At 39.0% G+C, this 8,546-nt stretch overlaps 1 pseudogene; it reads right to left on the bottom strand.

Annotated features, from left to right (window-relative positions):
• Nucleotides 1-6,633: 6,633 nt before the first annotated feature.
• On the bottom strand, nt 6,634-7,241 carry LOC133097226 (V-type proton ATPase subunit E 1-like; annotated as a pseudogene).
• Between the last annotated feature and the right edge of the window lie 1,305 nt (nt 7,242-8,546).

The following is an 8,546-nucleotide window of genomic DNA, read 5'->3' as shown; positions in this document are numbered from 1 at the left end:
TCATTTTGTATTTTTACTATTTCCCACTGATTTCCTTGCTGTCTTCTTAAATGATGGTTAAAACCAGGCTTACCACATTTCACAAATCCAGAGGATACTGTTCATATTACAGTACAGCATCCCAAATCAAAGCCATCTGTCTTTTGGTTTATGAATTTGTTTTTAATATAATTGTAGGAAAATATTCATCTTTTAAAAAATAGCTAAAGTGAAAAAGTGTTTGTGTGAAAACAGGCAAGATCGTTATTGTATGCATAAGAGCTTATCCAAGGTCATAGGGATTAGACTAGGGTACCCAGTGGTCTTCCCTCTGTCTAAACTTGACCCCACCCTGACATCTTGGGCATCTTTCAAAATCCTGTTTGTGTATCACTCCTTCCAGGAAGTACTGTAGACAGTCACTTCACCATAGCTCCCCTGACCTCAAAATTAATTACGTCATACTCTGGTTACTTCAGCATTGTGTGTATGATTTCATTATTCTACTTACTGAACAACATTGCAATTTATTTTGTTTGTATGCTTACTCTTATTGTTAGAAAGTACACAGTGAGTGTATTTTATTTATCCCTGTGTACTCAGAACCTAATACAGTATTTGGCTATATAGGTGTTCAATAGATGTGTTTGAAATGAGTTGAACAGAATTGGCCTGCCTTGAATGGAACTGTACTGAATATATTTAAAGTTAACTGTCAGTTGTTACCATCTGATTAATCTGGTTATGTCACTACCATCTCAATTCTTGCTGAATTAGCAAAACACTTTAAGTTTTTAGAACTACTTTATTGAGAAAAAAATTTGTTGACTTCTGTTTGCAATGTCAGAAATGTATGAGTGAAAAGAAGAATGAGCGGGACCCAGCACAGGAGGTCTTCATGCTGCTGTAAGTTGGCTTACTCAGGTAAGAACTTAAAGTTTTCGTCACACTTTGGCCTGACACACTAGCTGGATTACAATAAGCACCAGAAGCACGGTGAGGCACGGAAGCAGAAAATTAAACATGCCACACATCTAAATATAGCACAAGAGAGAAAATCTAAGGTTCCAAAGAAAGCAATGTAGAGGAAGTCTTCACTTTGGTCTCTCACTGGATAGACTGCCAAACACTCTTGTCAAACATCTTCATGAAACTATTCTAAAATCAATTTTAATACATTTTAATGATTTTTGTTATAAAATATAATACTTTAAAAATATATATTTGATGGGTAAAGTCTGTAAGCTAAACCATAGGCAAGTTTTATAAGTTTCTGGTGGTTATAAGGGTCAAACTACATGGCAAGAGGTACTCATTCTACATAGATGCAATGCAAATACCTCATGGAGAGATGCCAGAGTGACATATTGTATAAAGAAATAGAATATGTGATCAACCATAGTGAAGTAGAAAGGAACCATGCAATTAGACAAAGGCAAATCCAGAATCTGAATGCTTATGGTACAGAGATGGTGATGGAGATGATCTCCTTTATATGGCTATAGGAGAGGAAATGCACTTCCAGAATATGTAAGGCTAGAAAGACAAATTCATGGCCCTCCCTTGTCAGTATTACTATGAGGCTAATGGAGGATTAATAGGCGTGGTGGAGATAAGCACCCTGTAAATGAGAAAGTCCTGTTCAGGAAAAAGATATTCCCTGCAGGAGTAAAGTTCCAGCACCATGGATCATGCATCATTTTTAATTTATATATCTTAGATGGATAGATGAAATTTTATTTCAAATCTGGGATTTGGGTAAGTCATGGAGATATCTCAGTAAGTGTTGATATAAGACTAGAATGACTAAGTTGTAGTTTATAAAACTTAAGAATTTCAGAGACATATATAAATTTTTAAGATTTTCTGAGATATATAAATAGTGCCTGGACATACTTAATCAAAAACATGCTCTTTGAATATAAACTTTAAATGTATTAATACAGAGCTACTCTTTTGCATTCTTTAAATATTTTTTTTCTATTGCAATCACTTCTATGTCTTAAATTTGACTGGGGGAACCATGCAATTACAAAGATGAGGATACAAAGTTCCTGATGTTAGTACAAGTTATTTTCAGAGTCAAATTCGAGGAGAGAATAAATCTCTTAAATTTTACTCTGCAGTCTCAACATTAAAGTGATATACACGTCACACTTACTCAGTGCTTTTATTCAGGAAATAAAAAAGGAAGCCAGCAAATGGCTCTGACATTCCCTACTCCTAAAAGCATCTCAGTCCCTGCAGTGTATCTGTTAAGAGGTAAAATATAAAAGTCCAGTCCATAAGGTTTAAGGATTTGATTTTTGAGGAAAAAGCAGAATAAAATATTGTTTGTGATCCTGACTCTCTTAAAACATGCAACTATAAGGTCAAAATAGGCAAAATTAAGAAATAAAACTTGCTTCATTGGGAGGCAGGATTGTAGCAAGGGCTGAGGGAGATGGGACTTGCAATACAGATTTAGGGAGATATCTGCATAGAGGTGATAGTTGAAGGCATGAGTGACGATGAGAACTCCAAGGGTGAGATATGACAGAAATGGCCTTTGATTCTCAGACCAAGGAAAGGTGAGAAGCGAAGCACACAGATTCATAATGAAATACTGTAGCTGCTATTTTTCACAAGGGCATGGGGCAGAGAAGGAGCTTCATTAGGCAGCTGATTTCCTCTTTATTCCTACTGAGTCAGAATGCTGGGCTGATTCCCATTCTGATGATTGTTCTTACATCGCTTTTCAGCGACATCAGGCGCCTAAGTCACAGAAAGTGTACACCAAACGCAGACATCCAGAGAAATGTGGTGATAATGAACTAGGAGAGAAGGACAATGCCAAGCTACCTGCTAGAAGACTAGTGTCTGAGGCAAACCATACTACAAGACAATTTTGTTGTCTTTAATTCTTTCTTGCCATATGGCTAATATTTAGAATATTCTCTCTTTTTAAATCAACAAGCCTTTTCAAAAGAATGGCTAGAAGTTTCAACATTTTTAATTTTGTCTTTTCTCACTCATAAGAATCTTCCCTTGAACTCGACCAAGAAAATCATCTGACATACAGAGCTTTTGTTTTGTCAAAACAGAAGTATCAGTGTATTTCTCTTGATGTTTTATAAATATAAATACATACATATATGTATACATACATGCATGCCTCCCTCCCTTCTTGCCAGGCTACCTTTCCCCACTACTAATGAATACTGAGCTAAATATCATGACTTTTATAACCATTTACTATGGTTATAAATTTCAGCATTCATTCATTCATTTAACAAATACTTTTGTGCCCAGCCCTGGCTGCACAGAAGCACCCTCTGGGGACCTTTCAGGGTTCTCAATGCCCACGCACATCCCAGGGCAGTTACACTAGACCCTCTGGGTGGGGCCCAGGCATCAGCATTTTTAAAGATCCCCAGTTGAGGCCAAGGTGAAGGAACTGAGGCCATGAAACTTGCTCAAGATCACAGAGCCAGGAGGTGGTAGAGGCCAGGAGAGATGCCACTCCAGGACAGGACTCCTCCCTGCAGCTTCATTCAGGCCTTCAAAGGGACACTGCTTAGCCACGTCTCTCTGACCCACAGCTTCCATCCTGACCATGACCCCAGCCCCCACCTCAGTGCCCTCCCCACACCTCACACTCTCGGCTCACAGCCCACCGTGAGTTCCGCGCTCACAGGTAGTGGAGCTGCCCCAGGGAGCTTTCTGCAGCCCCGTCCTAAAAAAATAATAAAATATAAATAAATAAATACTGTTGCGAGTCTGCATTGCTAGGTCCATGAAAAAAAGGCAGACAGTGCCCCTGCCCTCATGTAAACTCATTCTGGAGTTTACATTCAGAAAATACATCTTGCTCCTAATAACAGTATATTATGATAAAAAATAAATAAGAACAAAAAACAAAAAAGGAAGGGATGGAAAAGAAGGATAAAACAAAGTTTATTGGTTTTCTATGTGAGAAGAAAACAATAAAACATTCTTTAAATTTTGCTGCTGTTTCAGATCATTTTGTTTTGTTTAGCAGCGACATGTGATTATGTTTCTCTAATTCTCTAGTCCTCTAATCATATGTCTAATAATTGAGTAGACATACGTCAACATGACCCTGAAAAATATGGGCAGGTTAACTCTATAATAGATCACACAGATTCAAAATGGCATTGGAAACATTAATCCTTCTTCCAACAAGTATTTTGACTGTCTTCTATGTTGCAGGTATTCTTCTAGTTCTGGAGATTCAGCAGTGAATAGCAACCTGTCATCTTGAAGCATAAGGCTTGGTGTTTGACCTCAAAAGCCAGTCAATGACCCGTGGCAGAGACTGTCTTTAGGAGACTAGCAGAACCAGTATAAACAGTAGCCTCCTTAAGTGACATCACTTTCATCCCCTCCCTTTTTTCCTATACCTCCAGATACAAAAGAGTCATAGAATGCTAGAATTGAAACGTATGTTAGAGTTTTTCTAGATTATGTATTCTAATGCCTTTTATCTGTAGATGTGTGAATGAGGGCCAAAGGTTTTAATTAACATCCAAAGATTATTCAGCAGATTATGATAATGACAAGACATTAGAAAACTATTCCTTCTGTGTATGCATGTGTGTATACATGTATGTGCTAAGGGAACAAAGACCATGTTGGCTCAAAAACAAGTAACCCCCTCCACTTCCTTAAAAACTATTTTCTGCATTTTTCCCAGTAATATACTTGCTATCTTACTGTTCAGAGGATTTCTCATTTATCACTAAATTCTCCTTTGAGCTCTCAGACTTAGCAAACACTGAAAACCCTGCAAAATTTTTTCATCTCTTGATGTCCTTTCCATAAAGTAATTAAGATAATTCATTTTCTCCCATATTTTCCATACCCAGAAAATGAGAATCAAATGTAATTTTTAAAACTCAGCAAAAAACCCTTCGACTTTCTCTTTTATGATTACCTGTTTTTTGATCCTCTGCAAAATACAAGGCAAACTTCCAACACAGACAAGTTAATGTTATATCCTAACTATATTTACAATAACTCAGTCATATTCATTAATACAAAGGTAGTGAGAAGCCCTCACATTTAGTCTCAAACAACATGAGGTCATGAGCATATGAGGGAATCATGTACTACTGGTCATTAATCCTCATTTCAGAAATTACATTTGAAGATTTAATTCTCTCTTCCTATGTCTAGACAGGCAACCAGGAATAATCTTTTCAGCTTTAATTGCATTTACTCCTATGACTTCATAAAAGGGACAATTCTCGTCGCTATTTGCAAGAGAAAAAAAAATCATATATAATCCTCATCATCACGTTATCGTTGTCAGTAACCTCAATATCTGGGCCTCCATGGGAGACATCAAAGACATATAAAACAAATAAAAATCATACCCTTAATAAAAATCTATCCTTAATAAAAATCATAGTATTCATCAAGAAATTGTTGATTATCTGCTCTGATTACAAATGAGTGCAATGCAGTTTTCCCTCAAGCAGCTTAGCTTCTATGTAAAGATAGAAGGTGTATTACTCTGCTAGGGCTGCCATAACAAAATATCACAAATTGCATGGCTTAAACAATAGAAATTTATTTTCTCACAGTTCTGGAGGCTGGAAGTCCAAGATCAAGGGGTCATCAGGTTGGGGTTTTTCTTGAGGCCTCTCTCCTTGGCTTGCAGGTGGCCACCATCTCACTGTTTCCTTACACTGTCTTTCTTCTGTGCACATGCATCCTTGGTGTCTCTCCATGTATCCAAATGTCCCTGTCTTACAGAGACACCAGTCAGACTGGATTAAGGCCCACCCTAAAGACCTCATTTTAACTTAACTACCTCTTCAAAGGCCCTGTCTCCAAATACAGTCACGTTCTGAGATACTAGCAGTTAGGACTTCAACATGTGAACAACACATGGCATTGTATATAAGTGTAATAAAACATAATATACTACAGTAACTCAAGAGAAGATGCTGGCTGGTACACTGGTAAGGCTCTGCACCAGGTAACAGAACAACTGGCAAGGAAGGGAAATAACATTTACTGATTACCCATTATGTGACAGTATCTGTGTTACATACTTTTTTTTCCACGTATGCATTTCGTTTTAATAAATAGAGCATATTCATGGCTTAGATCTTAAATCATATTACAGACAAACACTTCTAGGTCCAAACAGCTAACAGCGAAGCTGCTACTGCTGGAAGGAATGCGGCCCCACATGCACTTGAAATCCAAAGAGCGGTGACCTGACCCTAGAGCCCACCACACACCGCCCCTCTGTAGGCTGGACGCTGGACCAGAGGAGAGCAGGAGACTCGGGGACATTCATGCACCCACCATTTGACCCCTCACCTTCATGCTGCAGAACCAGCGGGAAGTTGTGTTACTGTCAGATAAGCTAGAGGAAGGTTTCCTGATCATATTAAGTGAAGATCTCCCATTGCTACCAATCAGCCAGGGGCGTTAGCTAATAAAGGGTATCCAATGATAAATACAGAATATGAGAACAGCAAGGAGGAAGCTATACAGGTCATTTTGTTTCTTCAAATGTCAGAAGTGTCCACGTCACAGCAGTGGATGGACACCACCTCCCGCAGGCATAGTCCAAAAACTTCCTGTTGGCGTTTGCACCAAACAAGGCTCCCCGTGCTTCTGGCATCATCTACTGGGCTATGAGGTCCAGCCAGCTTTTGAGAGTATTGGAAACCTTGATTTTGCGATCCCCATTATAGATCTCAACCTCGCCAGCTATTTCCTCAGGCAGGTAGGCCTCCTGATCAATCTGGACATCAACATCTCTTTCCGTGGCGATATTGTACATAGGGGTTTGCACTGCAGGCTTCACCAGAGGGAAATCTTATTTCCTGTAACGAACAATCATTCCGGGCTCCAACAACTGGTACAAACCTTGGAGGACCATTCCATCCAGCAGTACTTGGTACCTGGTTGTATCTTTTACCCTTTTGCTGAGTCTATGTTTTGCTTCATTTAGTAGGTCTGTGATAAGATCATCCATCTCTCGCTCTGAGGACTTCGAGCCTCGCTTGATTTATCAAATTGGACACCTGAATTTTCTTCTGTTGCTCAATCTGCTTTTCTTTCTTCTCATAGTATTCCATAGTCTTCAGTCTTTGGGTTTGCACAAGACAACCTTTCTCAATGTTGAACTCTTCCTCTGCCTTCACGTCTATTTCTTCTGCTTCCTCATTGGCTTCTTGTTCAATAAAAGCCATTGTGTGCTTAATCTGCTTCTGCACATCGGCATTGCTGAGAGCCATGGCGCTAGTGACGCAAAGAGGCGGGCGACTGGCCGGAGCTCAAGCCTGATACGGGCAGCTGGCAACCGGGAGAGGAAAGCTGGCGCGGCTTCAGGCCTCCTCTGTTTTGTTGTGCTACGTACTTAACACGTGCTATCATGTGTAAAGCCTGTGGAAATCACAATCCAACCAGTTATCCCCATTTTATAGATGAGGAAACTGAGGCTCCAAGAGAGCAAAAGACTTCCCTAGGTAATGCAGCTGGAAGATGGTGGACCCATTTTAAGAATGTAGGTGTGTCATCAATGCTTATCTGCTCCTCCCTGGTGTTAGTCCTGGTTCTGTTACTTACTAGTTTTTCTTGGACACCTCACTTACCTGAACTGGAATTCAACTTTCTAATCAATAAACTAAGAAGTGTCTTCATCCACTGTTTTCATAATTCCTTATTATATTGTAAAGTATTATAACCCATTATATGCACTTCGGAAATTAGGAAAAAAATGGAAAAAACTAAATGCAATATGCCACTCTAATAAAAGCACCATAAATCTTCTGGTAAGATTCCCTTCTGGTCCCATCCTCCTAAACATAGGTAGGTAGAGTTTCCTTCTTGCATCACTTCATTTTTGAAGAAAAGCAAGTGGTCATCTCATTATGAGACTCAGATCAGATTAGCAAAATAGAAGAAGAAGAGAGACAAAGAGAACAATGACATTCTACGAGCCCCTTCCTCTTAGTTATTCAGAAGGTTTCTTTGTCTGTGGATGCCTATCCATGAGGCAGGACTGACCTGTGTCACTTACACACACACACACACACACACACACACACACACCAGCTTTATGAAAAAACAAACTGAATGGATTCTAAGGGCCCAGAGGAAAGAGCCTAACCATGAGGGAATAGCCAAAGGGTAAAGACAAAGGGACATTAAGTGAGGGGGAGAAGAGAGCAGCCGGGACAGAATAGACTCCTTGATCTCCATTCAAATGAACTCATAATGAACCTAAAAATGACTTGAGGCAAAAAGCAAAGAACTGCATTGCACCATTCTCTGGCCAATGTATGTGTATTTGATCATTTAAGACTTTCCAGCAATGGACTGTATACCCTTCCAAAAATTAAGGGCATGACAGAGTGGTTATATAATATATCTTGGAGACTAGGAATAGATATATACATATATAGCAAACATACAAGTATATATACGTCTGTGACTTGCCTCTGCTTTTGTCATTTAGCAACTCATAAGCATATTTAATATAATTATATAGTCTTCATAACCTTGATTTTAATGCCTGCATAATGTCCAATTGAATAAGT

This window comes from Eubalaena glacialis, chromosome 9 (assembly GCF_028564815.1).
Source record: "Eubalaena glacialis isolate mEubGla1 chromosome 9, mEubGla1.1.hap2.+ XY, whole genome shotgun sequence".
Taxonomy (NCBI): domain Eukaryota; kingdom Metazoa; phylum Chordata; class Mammalia; order Artiodactyla; family Balaenidae; genus Eubalaena; species Eubalaena glacialis.
This window is presented reverse-complemented; position numbering and strand designations above follow the sequence as displayed.